Raw genomic sequence first — 21,664 nt, 5'->3', positions numbered from 1 at the left:
CCTGGGGCCCACTGGCTGCCCCAATAAAGCTCAGAGAGGCTTCTAGTTCTACAGCACCCATGGCTTTATTTACACCCTGTTCTCCCACCACCAGTGATATACTATATACAGAGCTTGCAGGCCTTATAATCTCATCTCCTACAGAGTCTGCCTTCAGCCTGGAGACTGACCTTCCCCTGGCCATTCCCCCTTCTTCTGGCTGCCAGCCAGCCTTTATAGCCCTTGAACCCTCAGGCCCGCAGGTCCAGCCAGTTCCAACAGCCAGGCACCAGACTTCTCCCCAGCCCCAATCTATTTCCCCTGATTGGGGCTGGCTGAGCAGGGGCTAATTAAGTGCCTTTGCACCAGCACCCTGCTACACAACCATTTCCATACCCCTTTCCCCAGGTCGTACATCAAGCACAGCTCAGCCAATCTGAGCATTGTACCTAACATTAGACACTGGGTGGGTTTAGTCCTTTAGCAATAGATTTTTGGTAAATATTTTGAATTCTATTTATAGTATTGTACTATATACGTGCTATAAGAATCATTATACATTTAAGTAACTGTCTGTATTGTTTATATTTTATTATTCTGTGGGGAACCATTGCATGAATGGAAAGAGAATAAAACAAGTCAGATAAATTCCACAAGAAAACCTTTCATTTCTGAATGAGTGAGATGTGTTCTGAGATGTACTCTGCTGTGTTATTCTATTATGTAATCATTATAGCCCTCTAGGTTGGGAGTGTTCTGGCTTCCCCAGGACACATCAGTAATAAGGTACTTTTTTCTTTAAAATGACATTTTGGGTTGATTTTAACACACTCAGGAAGCTGAGAATCTGATAGCAGTGGCTACAGACAGATATCATGAAAGCTTCCTTACACATCTTTGCTAATGTACCTCCATTTTGCTGTGCTGCTTATTATTTTAATACAGGGCCTCACTGCAGTAGAGAGTATCAATTGGGCAAAAGTCCATTGGGAAAGGTGTGAGCGTGGAGGGGGTGTTCTTTGAACAATTGTCCAGTGTGGCCCAGGATTGAGAGCAGCCAATTTACTTTGCACATTGAAGTTGCAAGTACATATATGATGCTTCCCAGGGGCACCTCAGGTTTTGAGGCACCTCACCACTACCTGCCCTTAGCATGAAGCAATCTTATTGCTGCCTTCTGTAGCCCAACTCCCCGAAACCAATAACCTCTGGCCACACATACGCAGTGACTTTCAGAGACCTACAGACCTCAGTCTCTCCGTGCAGGCTGATGATAGACACACACCAACCCCAGGGTCCTCAGGATGCTCCCTGCAGTATTCAGCATTCTTTTGCTGGACATTGAGGCTGTGTCTACACTACAAAAGCTATCGTGACACAGCTGCATTGTTGTAGTATAGATAGTTTCTACAGTGACGGAAGGGGTTCTTCTGTCGCTGTAGTCAATTCAATTCTCCAAGAGGTGGTAGCTAAGTTGACCTAGTGGTCTCTACGCTAGGGCTTAGGTGGGCTTAGTTAACCTCATGGGGGCATGCAATTTTTCACAGCCTTCAGTGATGTAGTTTAGCTGACCTAACTTTCAAGCGTAAACCAGCCCTGACAGAAATTATCAGGTAAGCTGTCCCCAAAAGGACTGCATGTACACAGCTTGACTGGTACAACTCAGGACCAGGTCCTTCATAACATTACGGTACTGAAATATATTAATAGTGAAATGATCATAAGTTTAGTATAAAAGAAGTAGCTAGAAAGGACAATAAGTGGAAACAAAATAATCTTTCTTAGAGTCTAGACTTTAACAGGCCTAAATCCTTGTCTAAAGTACTTTTGCACCTAAAGTAAACTCCCAGCATCACCAACCCACCTAGCTCGGATCCACCATTCCTGGATGCAAAAAGTGCTGTCCTTTTTGCTCCCTCAGTAATGGATGACAAAATGTCTGCTTTGTCCCCCAGTTATAGCCAAGTAAACCTTTCAAGTGTACGTCTAGACAAAGCTCTAGACTGCTGTTCCTCTCTTCCTGTTGACTTCCCATCCCCTTGTTGACTCGTATGTAAATAGGAGTCCAGTTGTTTTTGTCTTACAATGATTAATTTACATTTGACAGATACATTTTTTTTTCTTCTCTCCAGAAGAAACCTATTTGTCAGCTCTGCTTGGGACTCAATTTCTAAAACACATTTTAAGTACATACACACAGCTCCTTAAATAACAGACATACGTAGATCTTGCAATGATGTTAATGACCAGCATGATCCTGGCTTTCATTTAAGACTTCACATGGCATTCTTGATAGATAAATACTATGACAGCAGTGTGTTAGGTGTAATGAGTTTGTCAGGCCTGTTAGGAGTTGCTAACACAGAGTCGTGAACCTGCTGCCAGCTGGCACCAGTGGGCCTGTGTCTCACAGTGTGTTAATCAGTATTGAAAAACTGCTGCAGAAACTCACTCCATAACCCTAAGGTGAGTACTTACAGGTCTCTGTACAGTAGTCATACTTTCTAAAGGAGCTGCTATGTAGCTACTCTATATAACAGTCACTGTGAAATGCCGCACAGTGTTTCAATGGAACTCCTTCAGTAATTTTGGCTGCCAGATGTAACATGTGAATGCTCTGTGTAAGTAACTCTCAAATGCAAAGGGCCAAATTTAACCATGATGTAATTTTACTGGAGCCAATGGAGGTACAGCAGATATGGATTTGGCCCAGTGATTTAAGATAGCTACTGTACACACATCCAAAACAGTCTCACACAGACACAAATGCTGTGCTCACCCATTCATTTTTTACTGTGCTCAGGTATTCTGTATCCTTTCTGTTGAGGAAAACGTTGCTGTCTCTTTCATCTGTTAATCTTATCTCTTGCCTAATGTGGCTCTTGCTACTGCAGTATCTCAGCTTCTACCCCCCTAAAAAGTGTGTGTGTGTGTGTGAGAGAGAGGGGGGGGGAAAATCCATGGTCATATTCACAGTGAGTGACATGTATGGATGTGATTCCTCTAATTGTGTTAGGAAACCTGTCCAGTGGTATCATCTAAAAAGTATGGTGAACTCATATGTCTGAACAACCAAACTTTGAGATGAAGTTAATGATGCTGCATGGGGGAGGGGGGGAGTCCCATGTCCCTATGAGCATTTGTATTGCACGATCTGCAAAGGGTATACATATGATCAAAGGACAGCGTTTTGAATCTGACAGCCCTTTCTGTGACATCCCTTTGCTGCTGTGAAAGATGACAAAAGCACTAGATCCCATGATATTTTAGCACAGGCCACTGGTCTCATGTAGTGAGGTTTATCATGTTTCTTACAATGCAAACTACCCCAGATGGAAATGAAAGCAATCCAGAAGAGGACTGACCACCTACATGCCCCCAGACTATTAGATAAACACGACAAGATCCAGAGAAAGTAGGAGGGAATCTAGCTGGAGAGTCAGATGTCAGGCAGAAAAAGATATTTTAGAGCATTTTTGGCAACCAGTGTCTTACAGTTACCAAGTTATAGATGTTTAGCCATGATTGTGCCTGATCATCTTTTTCTTGACAGAGCTCAGAGACAAGAAGCGGCCATGGTGTGTGAGAACACTGTATGTGAACGAATAGGTGAGCATAGCATTTGTATTTGTGAGAGACTGTTTTGGAAGTGTATACAGTAGCTTTCTTAAATCATTGGGCCAAGCCCAGATCTCAATTGGCTCCAGTGAAATTACATCATGGTTAAATTTGGCCCCTTGCATAAGAGAGTTACTTACACAGGGCATTCACATGTGACACCTGGATAGTGGCGGCCAAAATTTCTTAATGTGTTCCCTTGAAATACTTTGTGGTATTTCACGGTGACTGCTGTATAGACTACCTACATAGCAGTTCCTTTAGAAAATACAACTGTACAGAGACTTGTAGGTACTCACCTACAAAGAGACGTTATGGGGTAGATCAGTTGAGTCACCACTGTACAGTGGCTTGTAATAAGAAAGTGGAGAGGAAGATTGTAAGTCAAATGTCTGGTGATAAAATAATTAGGAATGGCTGCAGGCCAGTATTTTGGAATAAAACAGTGTTCAGATGCAGTACTGATGGTGTCTAATTATATTGCTTAAAATACCGGTTTTGTTCCAGGTGCTTCAAATTGCCCTGTTCAGGAGAAAAGAGTGACCAAGAGCCGGGGATACTGATTCCAACCAATTGTAAAATCAACACTATTAAGACTAAGTTTTAATAAAGTAGATAAAAAATGGAAAAAAAAATCCACCCTCCTCCCCCTTTTTAATGGTGTAGTTTTATGGTTTTGGTTTCTGTACAGTTGTCAGTGGCCGTATCCTTTTTCCAGTGAAGTCCTTGGCAAAACTCCCATTAATTTCAGTGAGAGCAGGATGAGGCCTTATGTTTGCAATGTTACTACATAGTGTGAGAATGTCATCAATAGCCTTCTGCCCTGGATTTTGTTCTTGCTTTGGTTTATTGTAATTCAGAATCAGTGGCTAGATTCCAGTGGATGCATTAAATGAGCTGCCTTTTTATTAATTTTTTGAATCTGTATCCCTGCTTGTAATGTGGGATTATGTAATGCAGTGTCTAAAGCTCTTGTAGCTTAAGGTTGGTTGTACGAATAAAAATGTAGTTGATTAACCCTGAGTGATTTAATGCTCACATGAAACTTAAAAAAATCTCCAGTAATCTCTAAAAGAAAAATATGCTCAGGGCATTTATGAGGGGCAGTGACTCTTATGAATCATGTTGGTTATCATCAGTGCTGAAGGGCAGAACACTGGTAGTTTTTTCTTATATAGAGACATACATGGATTTTTTTTTAAATTCATTTTGTTTAACTTACAGCAAAATATTTGCACTTAAATGCAGGATAAATGAAGGGTTAAAGGAATACTGCAAAATTCAACTGCAGCCATGTCCTGCTAGACTAAACCATAGTTTGTATATTTTAGTTCATGTTTTAAAGCAATATTAATGTGTTCTGGGAACTCCAAGGATATCTTTTTTTCTGTCAGACACCAGCTACTTTTTGGGCTGTGTCTCCCTCCAGAGGCACTTGTAGAAGAATGTGTTCCCATTTGTTGCCAGTGAATTTTATGAAGCAGAACCAATGCAGGGAAATTACTCTGAGTCTATTTTACACTAACAGTCAGAGGTAATTATCTAGCCAGCATAATGTTGCATTAAAATTCTGAGAACTTCCTGAGGATGTTGATTTAAAAAAGCAGGCTACAGGAAAAGTAGGGGAAATGTGGTGTTTGGGATAAGCAGCCCTGAAACATCATAAGGTGTTTTGCACTCAGTGAACAGGGATTATCATCTACTAAAATGTTATGGTTTAGATTGTCACAGTTCTTACTCCCTTTTTTCATCTGCTGAGATTGAGGTGTGGAGAGCACGGGCTACTCACCTCCTTCTACCAATTGTGAGCAAGTGGGTAGAGAGGGTTTGGAGGAGGTGGAAATGGGGGTAGCTCTAACTCCACCCCTGTACTCACTAGCCAGGGCAGCTGACTGAGTGCACAGCTGGGTCCCAGATGCTCCATGAAAAGATTGAAGTAATTTTTCTCTCTGTGGGGATCAGGGAAGGAACTGGGACTCTGTCAGTTAGTTTTCTGCTCTGTTCCTGGGGCACTGCAGCAATGCCCCATTCCTTTCTCCAGGTAGATTGTAAAATTACAGTCTAGTCCTGTGCTATCAAGAACATATGTTTCATAACAAATATGAGGACAAACATTCCTCTTCCACATACTTCATCCCCCTCTGGGGTGTTTTATGTTGAAAATGACAGGGTGGAGAACAGGAACCATTTACCTTTCTGAAAGTATTGGGCAGGAGGGATTTAGCGGATATCTGACAATGCTCAGATTGAGGACCAATGAAGAATCCCAATCCTAATCCCAATTCTGAGGATTTTGAGGTATCTCGGTGGAGTGACAACCTCCTCATGGTCTCTTCTGTCCCTCACTCTGGCAGCAGAGAGTTTGTTGGCCATGCTGAAACTATTTCCTCTGTCATCTTTGCACCTTCCTACCTTTTTCAAGGGTGGAGGCTAGGGCTGCTCCTTGTCAGGTCTGCTTCTGCTTCAGCTAGCCATGCCTCCCAAGTTTTCACAAAGTCCCAAGTGTGCATTTTTCACAAAGAGTGAACACTATGTGGAAAGCTATGAGCTCAGAACACCGTACCCTGCAGCCATCATCACTCCTTTCAGTGTTGTTCCAATGCTGTTTCCCTCCCTGTGTGTTACTGTGACTGTTGTTTATTTAAGATGCTAGAGTTAGCACCCCCTTTACTTTAATTTCCAGATGTCTACAAGCAAGCTATTTTCAATGACGTAATCTGCCTTATTTCATGTCTTGGTTCCACAGGATCCAGGGGTGAAAGTAAGTCAGGACACTTACCAGTACAGGCTGGGGGGGCCTCTGGCCCCTGGAAGGGGTGAGGCTGGGGAGCCAGCATCCCTCAACCAGCCCTTCTAGGCCCCCTGGCCCGTGTTGCCTGGGACTCCATGTTGATTTAAAGGGCCTGGGGCTCCAGATGCTGCTGCTGAGCTAGTGGCAGCAGCGTACAGAGCCCCAGGCCCTTTTAAATCGACCCCAGGGCAACTGCTCCCTTCCCCCCCCCACCTGTGGGATGCTGCGGGGGGGGGGGGGAAGGGGCAGGGATATTAAAGCGCTGCATGGTCCTTTGCCGCAGCAGCGCTTTAACGTCATTGCCCCTCCCCCCGCCCCCCCCCCCCCCGAGGCCCTGCCAGTACGGACCCTACCGGCAGGGCCACCGACAGGGGAGGCAAAAGGGGCATGGCAGCGCTTTAATGTGGGCTGGTGCGGGTTCTTACCGGTACAGAGTACTGGCCCCTACCGGCTCACTTTCACCCCTGACAGGGTCTAAGCCTGTTGACCTTCAGGTCACATTGCAAGGCCTAATTGTTCTCTTGGATTTATACTGGAGGTCAGGGCTAAGCTGATGAGTGGGGATACTGAAAGTTCATGGGTTGGCCTGGAAGGATTTTGGAACTCTGTTTGCACTCACTGAATGATGGTTTAATTATATACAACCATATACACACACATACGTGTGTCCCCACAGTATTGGAAGCAGTCGGGGGAATGGTTTTGAGATTAAAGCACTGGATTAGGACTCTAGGTGTGATGCAGACTCCCAATAGAACCCTGAGCAAATCATATAATCTCTCTGTGCCTCAGTTCCAAAACTGTAAAATGGGGATAATGATACTTCCTTTTGCCCAGCATTTGTTTATTTTATCTGCTTGCTTTAGATGCTTCTCAGGGCAGTGGCTGTCTGTTACTCTGTATTTGCACAGTGTTTAAGTGTCTTTTAATGCTACAGTAATGGTAACAAATGATTTAGAAATACAATCAAATGTATTTATTTCACATATCTATTTTATTTATTTTGTCAGGTTTTAAAAATGTGTCTATCAAATGTATGTGTGCCCAGAGCATTGACTATAAAGGCATAATGACAATTTAGGACCAGTGTCCAACAAATTGAGCCCTCCTAAACCCCTTGGATTCACACATTTGTTTCCCTCTGTTCTGTACAGCAAAAGGGAATATTAGGCCAGAGTCAGAAAAACATAGTTTTCAGCTACAATTACATTTAACAGATGGCCAAGGTCAGCAAGCTCATGTGAAGACTCTAACAGGTCACAGAAGGATTCACCAGTTGCATCTTGTGTCTGTCATGTTAAATATTTACTTTTCATAGATGGGTCAGTAAACTGAAGTTTAAAAACAAATGTTTCTTACTCTGAATATTCCTTTAGTTCTTGGCTTACTGACCCTCTTCTTGTTTCTCATTTTCCCTTTTTCTTCTTTCACCTCTCTAAGGCAATGTAACAGTGTAGCAACCAGTTGATCGCAGCTGTCACTGAAGAAATTTTTGGTATCCTGAAATGAAGTTTTGATGTCTCAGCAAATCAGATGATACTTTCAATTTAGCACATGGCAAATTGCTTTTCAGAGTGGGTGACTCAGGGGATCAGTAATGGAATATGGAGCCTTTCATCTGTTTATATCCAACTCAGGTTGGTAGTGAATGAAAGGTATTAGCCACAGCATGGTAGACTCAGCTGACAAATGTCTGAATCACAGTTGGTACTAATTGGCATCCTTGTTGAAAGGGAGACCGGTGACTGGAGATATAACTTATCCTCTTTCCCTTAGAAGTGGTCCCACAAAATCAAGGTTGAGCCATATTTCACAGTTGCAGCTTATGCTTATCTGTTCAAGGGATAAAGGATTTCAGTTGCCAATGCTGTCAACTTGGAACTTTACACCAATACTAAATTATTTTTAAAATTGTAAATAGCGTGCTTTTCAATTTCTTCATACTGCAATATATTTGCATATGTGGTGCATAATTTGCAAACAAACGCACAATCCCTTTGAAGATTATACATAACATTTCCTAAATATCTGAGCCACAAAAATATTAAAGGCTCAGTACTGAACTTTTATTATTTTTTTATTACTAACAAAACTAGAAAAAGGTGACGTACTCTGCCCATTATGGGCAAGCTTCATCCCTTTATTCACCCACACAATCCCAGTAACTAGGATGGGGATTGCACAGGAGTAAACAAAAAGGTCAAATTCTGCCCTATGCATCTGACATCTACACAACTTCATCCTTTAAAGCTAGTAAAAAAAAATAGGGCATACTTTTAATGAAAATGTTTTATCAGCTCTCCTGTTGAACTCAGTAATTCTGTACATGATATAAGTCTGTTCAGAATTTATTCCTAAAAGAGCAACACCAACTCTGCTGTCTTGGTCTTGGTGGATCTGTGTACACCCATCTGCAGGCAGATGAAATTTCCATAAATATGCTTTTTGCCAAAGGTCAGTGATCAGCCAGTACTCCCTTAGAACTGTTCAGATTATTCTTTGCTACCAAATTATCTCATTTTTCTATGAATAATTTGCTAACCCTTTGTAAAAATCAAACATTCACTGTTCATAATCCTTTGGTAACAATTTATGGAAACTGTTTGAGACCAGTTCACTTTGATTATTCATGATTCATAGTGTGTGATTGGTCACCTAAGTCACATGGTATTGTTTCTTCTCCTTGATTGGATGATTGTAACATTTAAAATAGCAGTGAATAACAAATATTCATCTTCATGCACAAATATTGTGGCTTCCATGTGAATATGGGTATTTGACTGTTTCACATGGCTGTTCACATTTGTGAATGCCAATTTTTTTTTTCAGAATTTGACCAAATGTCCATGAACACAGTTTCTGAAGTATCAACCAGCTCTACTCTATTTTTATGCACTTTAGTTTACCATTACCCTCTTTTTGCCTCCCGAGTCCAGGACAGGATTCCTAAATACTAGCTAGCAATAGTATCTGTTATACCAGGATATTGACTGAGACCAGCTTTGAGTCAATTACTGACTTCACATGCGTAGATGCTATTCCTGTTGAAGTTGATGAGTACTGAGGTCAGGAAAGAATTTGTCTTAACATAGGAAAAACATAGTCTGCATTAGAAACTGCAGGCTCCAAAGAAACTTACAAACGTGTGCTCATCCACATTCTCCAAACAGTATTTTGAAAGTTGCAAACCCAACTTACATGTGGCCCAGTGATACTGTATACCACTCATGTCTTGCAAACTGGATATTGCTCTTCATGGTCCTGCTTGCAGGACCCATGCATCTGTTTTGCCGTCCTCTCCTTGAGGTCTCTGGCAGAATGACCAGAATGCCAATCAGAGTTCTTCTGTGCTGTCAGTAAAGCTATCATTACAAGGTACTTTGCGTCAGTAATAAGCAGTTGATGTTGGTCAATGGAATGAGCCAAGGGAATAATTAATAGACAATGGTATAACGGTTTTGGGGCTATGCTTTTTAAGAATAAAATGTGTGGGTATAAGAAATTCCTTTGCTAAGCAAGTGGCCTGTGTTTACTTGCTTTACTGTCACATCATCATCCCTTATGGGTGTAACCAGAAAACTAGAGCTCCCCACAGCAAGATGTATTCTGGAGGAAATGTGTCCAAGCAACTAGGAGTTTGAGAGGGTTGAGGCACTGATTCTAGGGTATGGTAATAGTTAATTAAAATAATTTCCTAACCTTTATCTTAAATCTTCAGTTAAATATAGCCACAAACAATATGTTTCTATTTTATGGTTTTATATTGCTGCCTTTCACTATAATATCTCAGTATCTTCCATGTAAAATCATTAGAGATTAGTGAAATCTCTAGTGGACTTCATGGAATCTTGGGTAGTTTTCCCTAGTCAGAGTAAAAAGCTCTTCTTGGGGAAGTTTATTTTTGGGGGAATGAGGACTGGGTTGTAGGAGTTTGAGAATAGAAGGTAGTGTTCATATTGTGAGTGTCCCTCACGATGGAGAGGCTTTCCCAAAGAGGAAGGTTTTGCAATGTTTCCTAAAGTTGGCCAGACTCAGGATTCTCCCACCTCTCTAGAAGATTGTTCCATAACTGTATCCCCGGGACTTAATCCTGTGCTTTGTGGTCTATACTGTACCACAAGAGAGCAGTTGTCTCAGTGGCTCATCAATTGATATTTAGTCTTTGATGAATTTGGGGACTGATCCGTTAATTGCCCTGAGAATTCAGACCAAGGCCATTAAACTGCCATCAGAAGCTGATAGGGGAGGCAGTGGAAGGAATTGAGCACAGGCCTGATATGCTCATGGTAGCTTAAACCATGGAGAAAACAGGCTGATGCATTCTGTACCAGCTGGAACGTGTACCTTATCTTTACATTTAGTTTCAGGTACAGTGAGCTACATGAATCCAGTCTGCCCATGACAAACTCATAAATTACAGTGCCCGGGTCCTTGCTCAGGAGGAAGAGACAAAGTTTCCTAGCAAACTGGAGGTAAAAAAAGCCATTTTTGGAAACCAATGCTGTCTGGTCACCTAAGCTTAGTGAGGAGTTAAATGGGAGATAAAGGCTTTGCACCACTTTTGACAAATGGGGGCTGAATATCTTTAAAGAACAGGAGACAAATTTTGGCCAGCTCTTAGAAACCTTTCCCTTTTCTGACCAGCACCACTTCAGTCTTGCCTGGGTTCAGCTTGAGCCAGCTGCTTTTTATCCATGCTTTAGTTCCTGTAGGCATTCTGACATTTTAGAAGTGGGATGATAGCATCAGTTGAGTATGAAATGTATAGTTCAATGTCATTGGCATATTGTTGTTTTTAGTCTATGGTGTCCCACTTCTCTTCAATGCCTGCATGATATAGTAGCAATAGTATGGATGCTGTGGGACCCTGCAGGTGAAGGCCATTGGAGCAGAGGAGCAGTTACCCATTACCGCTCTGAGAGTTCTACTGGAGAGGAATGATTGAAGGCATTGTAATGCTGTGCATTCTACTTCTGCAGTGTGATGGGTAATGTTAGTAGTCTACTTGGTCAAAGGCTGAAGAGGTCCATCAGTCTGAGCATGAAGATATTACCCATATCCATGGTCATGGGAAGGTCCTCTTTCTGTGCTACTAGTGACTATGTTCGAACCCTGATTGCCAGGCATACACAATGTTGAGTGATGTCACATGTTGGAGATTGGTCATTATTTTCTCTATTATTTTGCCCCCAAATCCAACCAGCTCCACAAAATCTTTCAATTTCAATGAATAGACAAATTTCAACTAAAGAAAGTTTTGTCAGAATTTTTCTGACCTGTTCTAGTGGATAGTTAGTAGTCCATTAGCAGTATGCATAATTGTTTTTCACTGGCTTTTACCAGCTAGGAAGGACAGTTTTGCATGGTGTGGCTCTAATATTTTTCAGCTTCTGTGTGTGTGATGGACACTCAGTCAGAGGCAGTGGGGCAGATAATACAAACTGGTCAGGAGTGGAATTTTCTTTCCCAGTAAGTACCATAATAATTAGTTGATCTTATCAGTGAAGTATGCTGTCAGCTCCTCACAGTGGTGGATGCTTGGGTCTGGGCTGTGCAGTCTAGGTTTGATTAGTTGGTTCACTATGCAGAATCTCTCTCCTGGCCATGATTCTGAATTAGGAAGTGCAACAGCTCACACTTAAACAAGATCTCTCAGAACAGGGATTAGTTACATGTCTGAGGCTTGCAATACCATTGCCAGTACTTACGTGTGTGTGTGTGCGCATGCGTGCACATGCAAAAATGGATAAGTAGAGGACTTCAGTCCAGTACTTTCAATCTTGCACCATTCACAAACACTAAATTCATGCACACAGTACAATGAGCATTTCATTAACATATATTTGCATCATAAATGCAAGAAGCTTTGGAGAAGCCACTGGGTTGCATTAAGTCAAGAATCTGTCTTTATATGCAGTAAATCCTCAATTACATATTTGTCATACACATTTTTAAAAGACTGTATAAAAGGTATTTGCATAATACAACCATAACAGAGCTACTGCATTGTGATCCATCATCTGAGCCCTCAGATACTCTCAGCAGGGTTTATATTCTATTTGCCACAAAAAAAATAAAAAAAATCCTAGACTGATTATCTCCTTACTTGGTGTTAAAATATGCAAATTCCATATTCCTCCCAAAACTATGGAATAAAACCCATGTTTATACTTGTGAAATTTTACTGGTGTTCTTCCACTTACAAACCTCCACATATTCATTATCTCTTTAGAAGACCTTCTCTTCACAGAATTCAGTATCACACAGAAAACTGAAAGCTTTATGCATTAGATTAATTATTCCTGATGTCACAGAAGGATATACATTTGGAAATTTAGACTGCTTTAAAGCTAAGAAAACTTATCTTTAAAAATCAATTTAATATAATATTTTATATTGATTTTCCTGATAGAAATTTTTAGTTTTTGGCTAAATATTTTTGACAAAAAAATCGAAGTTTTGACAAAATGTTCCTTGGAGGAAAATTCCTATTTCCTGACTAGCTCTGTCTGGGACAACAGGTCATTGCAAGCATTGCCATACATGCAATAATAGTCCTGTGCCCTGTATCTTTTTCAGCACCACATCCACAGCTGTAGTTTTATTTTTGTTGTTGTTTCAACTCACAGTGTGTGTTTCTAGTAATGCCCATACCTGGCTGCTGCAAACAGATTCCCCCTCCCCTCCCCATATCTATATGGGAATGCCTACCATGCCATTCAAAGCCCAATTTTTTAGTGAGTTGTTGACATTCAGGATCTGCTTCTATAAATCCCATTGACCTCAATGGAACTAAATACAGGCGGAAGGGTTTGTGCTAGTGGATCCTGAGGCAAGATGAGGGCCATAGTCCTTTCTGGGCCTGTTCATTGCAAAGGGGACATATGGTTCATGGAGTCCAGTGTTCTGTCTGCAGTATTATAAACTTTGCTCAAATTTTACTTGAGATTTCTCAGTATTACTTCTATCATAGTAGCTTCTGATGTAAAATGCCTGATTTTTCAACCCAACTCATTCCTGGCCTCTCTTCTTATGTCCATAATTTTGGCACAATATGTAGAGATAATCAATCTTTGGGAAAATAAATATATCTTTTATTGCTTAATGTCTGTAAAGCATCTAGCATCATGGAGCCTTGGTCAGAGCCCTTAGGTGCCACTGTGGTTAGAATATTAGGTAATAGAGGCACAAGTTGAGTGAGGTAATATTTTTTTTTTATTGGACCAACTTATGTCGGTGAAAGAGACAAACTTTTGAACTTATGCAGAGCTCTTCTTCAGGTGGTAGGTAAGACATATAGAGCACCTGCAAACTGTTGTGGATTCAAAGAAAGAAACCAGGTGAAAAAAATTGTCTAAAAAGGCAAGGTTAAATGTGAAATTTCTCTGAGTGATGATTCTATATTCCTGGTTTTTGGGGTAGCAGATTTCCCACCCACCTTAAACTCAGTGGTATTTACATCTGAAATTGTCATTCCATCGGGGTAAAGTACTAGTTCCTAGCATAATATCTCTGTTTAAAGTGTCATCGGTGTGATTGTAATAGGCAACACATTATAATGTAAGGGTTCTGGCTATATGGAGGCTAAATAAGATTAATTCTGTTTATTTTTTGAAGTAATAATATAGGTAAACATGAAGATTTGGAATTACCCAAGAAATATGGTACCTTTCCCAAAGTAGCTGCTGATTAGCAATAGAGAACAGAATGGATTAGTCTAATTATTATATATGGGAGTGAAGATGTTGCTTCTTTACTAGGCTTTTCATATTGACGCCATCTAAGTCACCTGAACAAAAATATTATTTAGGATCCATCTTTCTCCTTCAAAACTCATGTGCCTTTTGCTGTTTCACATTTATTTTACTGCACAATTAGAAACCAAAATCTTGAACCTGATCTTTTACTTTTTCCTGCAAACTCTAAAGATATAAGCACTCTTCTTGTAGCTCTCTGCCTTCAGTACATAAATGATGGATATGCCCTTGGCCCCATTTCCTCCCAGTTTGAGATCTATAACCCTTTGGCTATTACTGTGTACTTTAAACAGATATCCTCTGAAAAGCAGCGATGAGGAAAGCAGTTTAGCCCTCCCTTATCACAGATTGACAAAATATCATCACTGAACTCCTCTGGGAGATTATAAAAATTGCTTCTATCTCTTGGAGGAAAAGGCTTAATGAATGAATCCTTAAATTTTATCTCTAGCAGTCAATATAGGACACAGGGAGCTCTGGAGTTTGGGCAAAGGACTAGTCAGTTAGACCAATGACACCTAATCCTGAAACACATGAAGAGAAAGCTATTAACTGAGATTTATAAAATGGTTACAATCAGTTACCTCTCATTATTGCAGTGACATTCTGCTGTTATAGTACATTTAATACCCACGTTCCCATAGTTTTTATATGAATGTTATCTATTAATAAGTTAACTTATCTGTTGTTGTTAATTTGATTTATCCAAAATGTAATTGAATGCTCTATTTCACCACATACTTAGTTTTTAATATCAGTTGGGTTTGCAAGCCTGTCATCTTCTCAAAAGAAGAGGCATTTAATACAAATTTACTATACATGAAAAATTAAACGTGAGGTTCAAGTTATACATGTTAAAATCATGGTGTATGTGTATATGACTACTTTGTGTATGTGCATGCACACACATGTAGTACATTATCTATCCCTGTACAGTACAGAGAAACACAGAAAGAGATTGTCTTTTGGTTAAGGCACTAGACTGGGACTCGAGAGAAATGAGTTTAGTTCCCAGCTCTGCTACAGATTTCATGTTGAACCTTTGCCTCAGTTCCCCATTTGTAAAATGGGGATAATAATACTTCCTTTTTTCTCATCATTTGTCTGTCTTGTCTATTTGGATTTTATTATTTGGATAGGTAGTGCTCCATTTCGTGGAGATCTCTAGGCACTTGCATTATATATATATAATTACATACCATATATATATACATACATATATATATGGTATGTAATTATAATTCAGGCATGCGTGTGTAGTGGGTGGTCCAATAAACTTAAAGTTCAGGTTTTTCACCACTGTGTGGGGGACTTAACGTGGATAATTTCCCTAATCCAATTAACGCTAATGGATCTGTGATGCTTTGGGACTCCACCCAGACAAGAAAAGGGTTGTGTCACCACCTGCCCTGCAGCTCTGGGTGCCTTAAATGCTGTGCTGCTGTGGCTCACAGCCCTGATATCAGCAGCCAGCATACAAGCATGAAGGTCACAGCCTGGCTTCCACCAACCATTATTTTTTGTGGTGACCCCAACACCTGCCCCTACTCCTGAGTTTCCCCAACCATCTGCATTTGTAGTGTTTGGCTTTCTCCTGGGGCACTCTCAGAAGTTAAGTTTATTGCTCCTTTAAAGAGTCAGTACACTGCAGCTCGTTAATTTAATGGGTGTTCGACAAACACTCTTATTTCAGTCACAGCACTGAACTGGTTTATAGTAAAAATAAAACTAGTTTGTTAAACAAACCAAAAAAGTGATCTGTTTAAGAAAATGATCGGTTTAAGTGATTCCAAGTACAAGGAGTACGGATAGAAATGGTTACTGACAAGCAAAATTAACATGTGCTTCTAAGACTAAAACTTCAGAAAGTTCTCTTTTTTCCTAAGCAATTTTCTCACCTATATTCAGTTTCTAGAGACTTTAATCCCATTGGCTGAAGGACCCAGTGTTTTGTGATCTCACAAACTTTGGTCCCTTGTAGCCCCCAAGTGATGGACAATTATAGGGTGTTCTTCCCTTTCTTTTTATAGTCCAGTAAAGCTTTGGAATATATTCTTTGAAAAGGAAGCCCAGGCAAAGCCTCTAGCCTGATGGGGTGTAGATGCTGCGCTGTCTTCCCAAAATTTGTTGACCAAGATGCAGGAAGGCTCCTTAGGAGAGCAGTGTCCATCCTCCTGCTGATTTATATGTAAATTTATATTAATTGTTCTGATTCTACACTACTTAATTTACATTGGAGATGGGTAGACAGCTGTCTTCCCTCCTGTCTGGGAAAGAACCTATTTCTTCCAGTGTTTGGTCAGAGACTTTAAAGCATAATATCAGTGAGTATCCATAATTCCTCATACAGTGTTAATGCATACATTTCACAGTGATATTAATCACCAGTGTTTCTCAGGCTTTCAAAAAGATCTTACTTGCTACACTTTTTGCTTATCATTTGAGGTTCAGACTCTTTGTTTACATAGTTGAGGCTATATCCCCCATTTGCTAGTTTGATGGCTTTGTTTATCATTTATGTAAATGTACCTTCATTACCTCATTTTATGTAAAAGTACCTTCATGACAATCAGGCTGTTCAGACAAGCAAATTCACATTCCTTTGTCTAAGGCAGAATGGGCTTATGCATTGCTTGCCAAACACATTTTAAGAACATAAATCTAGCACATATTTATAACTCTTTGTATACACCCTGTACATACACCATGCAAGAATATTAATGATCAGTGAGTTAGGCCTGGTCTACACTAAGGGGGGGGGGTTCGTCAAACTAGGGTACGCATATTCGCGTAGCTGAACTCGAAGTACCTTAGTTCGACTGACTTACCCGTCCAGACGAGGCGGGGTTGAACTCCGCGGCTCCAAGGTCAACTCCACCACCGCCGTTCACGGTGGTGGAGTGCCGGAGTCGACCGGAGCGCGCGGGGAGTTTGAACTATAGCATCTTGATTAGACGCAATAGTTTGAACTCCAAGAAGTTGAACTCACCGCATCGACCCGGACGGTGAGTATAAACCTACCCTTAGTTTTCCAGTGGTATATTACATGCTGCCTTTTGGGTATGTATCATGAGAACAGTGAGTGTGATGACTATTTAAGACCTGACAAGAGTGGCTATAAGGATATTTGGGACTAGAACTGGTGGAGCCTGGAACAGCTGATATTCCCATTCCTCCACCAGGAAGCTATGCAGAGCCACATCCATGGAGCACTGTGGAGATTAGGCACCACAGTAAGTTCTGCCCAAAGGTTCCAGAGTGACAGAACCCTGCGGCCATCTGATTGGTCTATACTCATTATTTAACTCTGATGGGTGCCCTAGGAAGTTGTCTGGGCAACTGCACAGACTTCTAGCCTGCTGCAACTGCAGAACTCACCTTGCTTTCTGATCTCCAGTCTCTGACACCAGCCTGACTCTGACTATTGCCCCCTGACTTCAGCTTGGTGTGATCTCTGATCTCTAGCCTCTAAACCCCTCCTGAGTCTGACCCTAACTCATGCTTACTGATCCTGGCTCTGGTGACTACTCCAATCCCTGCTCACTGACTACCATCTTGTGACTATCCTTGACTTGCGGGCACCAGCTCATCTGTGATCACTATATAAGACTGCCTATGCCTCAGTCCCTTACAATTGCTGACCTAGAAAAGTGAACAACCAGTAGGCCTTTGTGTTACAGGGCCATATAGAGAGTTGTACTACAAGTTCTTATGTAAAGGTGGGTTGGCTTAACTCCACTGCAGTTTGTAAAGAGTTTCCCTAAATTTGTCGTTCACAACACTGTTTCTCAAAGAAGGTATTTAGGGGCCGTATCTGCAAAAGATCATTTTACAGTTTTAAAACTGCCAACAAGATAGCTGAGTTTTGTATTTCTCACTGTTACAATCTCTTACCCAAAAATGGATATGTATTGAGTAAAATCCTATTCTTATTTGACACTCTTCTTTGTCTGGGAAACATATTGTATGTGCAATGTTCTGTTTCCATTCCTTACTGTACAATTCATAGACAAGACAGAATGTTTTTTTTCCTGGATGATATGGTTTTTGATTCATTAACTTATTTCTCTACAGCAGGGGAAATGTCTTTAACTTTTGGCCACCAATCCAACACAATACTATAATGATTATGGATAAAATTTTCCAAAGCATGTAAATAATGTAGGAGTCTGTCCCATTGAATGCCAATAAGATTTAGGTTTCTAAGTCATTTAAGACTTAAATACAATAATAAGACATTTTAAATACATTAGGAACAATGTTATAGTCCTATTACTAAAAGCAGATGGAAAACTGTTAAAGATGCAGAAAAGGCAAAAGTAGTCAATAAATATTCACTTCTGTATTTGGCAAGAAACAGGAGGATGTACTTTTATCGTATGAGGATAATGAAGTGTTTTGCAGTTCATTAGTAACTGAGATCTTAGACGTCATCTTGTAGGGATAATTTTTTAAAAATCATCAGGCCAGGATAACTTGCATCCAAGAGTCCTAAAAGAGTTGGCTGAAGAGATCTTTGGCTCAATATTAATTGTTGTTAAACCTTGGAATGTCTGGGAAATTCCAGGAGACTAGAAAAGTGCTAATGTTCAGCCTGTATTCAGAAAGGGCAAGTGGGATGATGCAGGTAACTATGGGCTGGTTAGCCTGACATTAGTCTTGAGCAAAATAATGGAAAAGAAGATACAGGATTCAACTGATACAGACCTAAATGATAGGAATATACTTAATGCTAGTTGTGATGCTGTATGATTGAAACATGACAATTTATATCATTAATATTGCCACTGTCAGACAATTTGCAACAAATCTTGTACAAGGTATATCATGCAAGATGTCAATGGAAAAGTTATGACTTGCTGAGTATGATTTATCTTGTTTATATGCACGTATCATTTTTATATCAAAAGTAATGAATATTAGCTAGGTAGCTGATTTCTTGGGAATAAAGGACCTTATATGTGATGAAATTGGTTTTCAGTAACCATTAATCATAAAGTCTAGCGTCTGGGTGGTGAAACAAGGGCTGGGATGCCTCAGGAGACTGCAGTTTGGACTTCTTGTTAACCGGTGTGGTGAGACAGAAGTTTACTTTTGTTTCTGGCTTGGTATATCTAATAATAGAATAACCACCGTTTTGGTGTGAATCTGCCCTATTTCTCAGCAGTCTGTCCTGAATCTGCCATCCTCAGCTGTGACCCACTGAAGCACGGTGACACTAGTCAATATGGTTTTATGGAAAATAGATCTTGTCAAACAAACCTGACTTCATTCTTTAAGATTACAAGCTTGTATGATAAAGGTAATTGCGTAGCTGTAATATTCTTAGACTTTTGTAAGATGTTTGACTTAGTACAGTATGTTTAGACTTAACAAGTAAAAGCACTATACAATGTCAGTAGAGCACATGCTAAAGGAGAAAGAACTGAATAACTGACAGTTCTCAAAAAGTAGACATCAATAGGGAATCATCATAAAACGGAGGTGTTTCTAGTGGGATTCTTCAGTCATCAGAACTATTAACTATTAACAATTTTCCTAAACAATCTGGAAAATCAGTGCTGATAACATCTCAGGATGACACAAAGATTGATGGAGTGGTAAATAATGATGAGAACAAGACAGTCACACAGAGCGATCTGGATCAGTTGGTAACCTGGGTCCATTCAAACAAAATGTGTTTTAGTACAGCCAAATGCAAAGCTATACATCAAAGAACCAGGAATGCAGGCCATACCTACAGAATGGGGAACTGTATTTTGGAAACTAGTGACTATGAAATGGATGCAAAGGTCACAGTGGATGAACAACTCGGCATGAGCTCCCAGTGTGATGCTGTGGCAAAAGGGATAACTCGATCCTTGGCTGTATAAACAGGGGTGTAGAGATCTGATTTGGCCTCTGTATATGGCATTAGTGAGACCTATGTTGTGATACTGTATACATTTCTGGAGTCCCCATTTTAAAAAGTATATTGAACAATTGGAAAAAGCTCAGAAAAGAGCCACAAAAATTATTTTAGGGCCAGAGAAAATACCTTAGTCAGAGACTTAGAGTTCAATCAGTTTACTTTATCAAAAAGAAGATTGAAAAAGGTTGCTATTTTGTGGTCCCGTTTGCTATCTGGAAAGAGGAGAAATTAAAGCATTTGCTTCTGTTTTGCAAATGGATCAGTTGAGTCCCTGTGGAGGGAGATCCCACCCTGTGGTATTACTTAAACTCTTCCTGAAATACTGGCAAAATTTCCCTGATTCTGCTTTCACTGAATGCAGCCATTCTAATCTACTTTAGACCTGAAATGTAATGGCCTGGTGGTTCCTGTGTGCACTTCAAAAGCCACCAAGTGTTTTATGAGAGATCAAGAGCAGTAAATGGGGAGAGAGTCTTCTGTTTGGTAAACAACAGTTTCAAATACTCTGTTAAGGCTAATTCCCCACTCTGGCACTTCAAATCCCACAAGGATTCTAAAAATTAATAGTGGCCACTCCAGGCTTGTATAAAATTCCCAAGGTTACAGCTTTTCTTTGCCATTGAGTGGTGGCAGCATCTAACAATCTAAGTGCAGAACCCCTTTGGGAGCCCAGAAAGGTGCACTTGGGAATTCCTTCCTGTGGGGCACCCTCAAGCCCTTTAACCTGCCCTGCTGGGAAAGAGCTGAGAAAGAGGGTGGGGGGAGGAAATCAGCTGTTGCCCCCAGCTAATTAAACAATGTGCACAAACCTCTTAAGACACAAACATCCAATTCTGTTATTAAAAAAGGTAAATTTTATTAATAAAAAAAAGAGAGAGAAAATGTCGGGGAACTCAGAGTATTGCTTGATTTTAAAAGAGCAATTACAAGGATTAAGCAACAAGAATAGCTTTCTTGAGGTCCAGTTTAAAGGTTACAAGCAAAACAAAAGCACTTGGGGTTAGCACAGAGGAGTTCACCAGCCATAAAGAAATAAAAAGAGATAAATCACATCTTCCTAGGCATTTCCTGATTTACTTACACATCTGGGGTTTCAAATGAGTAGTTTCTAGGTATGATACAGAGGATTTTTCATACGTGGCCCAAAGCTTCTTACAGCATAGCTGTTGCCCTGTCTGCCTCCTCCCTGGAGAACAACAACAGACAGACAAAAGGGGAGCCTTTGTTCAAGTTTAAAAATTTGTAGCCTTCCCTTTGGCTCTTCTGGCCAGGTGCCCACTCACTTCCTTTTACTATGCATTGCAGTGAGACTTTTTAACCCTTTACAGGTAGAGCAATTAGAGAACAGCTACTAAGAGGATTTTATAGCTACTGGCTGGCTGTCCATAAAAGGGAGCTACCTCTCCCCTCCATTTATCACACACTCCATAAAAGATTTTCTCTTATATCTGAAATAATTTAAAAAAAAATCAAAGGACTCCGTTATTGTATTAAAATCAATTGCAAGTTGCTTTCTTCAGTAAACTATGTGCATGCTCACAAAAATAAAGCTGGATAAACTAAACAAGCTATGTCTCCTATAGTTTTGGAAGAAAGATTATTTATCTT

The sequence above is a fragment of the Mauremys reevesii genome, linkage group 1 (assembly GCF_016161935.1).
Source record: "Mauremys reevesii isolate NIE-2019 linkage group 1, ASM1616193v1, whole genome shotgun sequence".
NCBI lineage: Eukaryota > Metazoa > Chordata > Testudines > Geoemydidae > Mauremys > Mauremys reevesii.
This window is presented reverse-complemented; position numbering follows the sequence as displayed.